General features: G+C 37.2%; 1 protein-coding gene across 1 annotated transcript in view; it reads right to left on the reverse strand.

Annotated features, from left to right (window-relative positions):
• The window catches only part of LOC119594592 (ankyrin repeat domain-containing protein 11-like), a gene marked incomplete in the record, with an annotated part of 34234 nt that overhangs the window by 7900 nt on the left and 26116 nt on the right, over positions 1-218 (reverse strand).

The raw sequence follows: 218 nt of genomic DNA on the forward strand, positions 1-218 counted from the left end.
CAGTAATTATCTAGAATAGGACCACACCAACCAATAATGTGCCACCACTTTTTATGCTCTGATAACAAGCTTAGTCTTCTTCACTTAGATTATGGTAGGACACATGATTCTTGCTTATTTGACATCTAATATAGAGAAAGGTCATCCTTCTAGAATATAGATGGTGGGACTTTGATACCACTTCTATTATGGGGGAGTGGAGGATAAGGATATACCAA

This window comes from Penaeus monodon, chromosome 34, assembly GCF_015228065.2.
Source record: "Penaeus monodon isolate SGIC_2016 chromosome 34, NSTDA_Pmon_1, whole genome shotgun sequence".
NCBI classification, from domain to species: Eukaryota; Metazoa; Arthropoda; class Malacostraca; order Decapoda; family Penaeidae; genus Penaeus; species Penaeus monodon.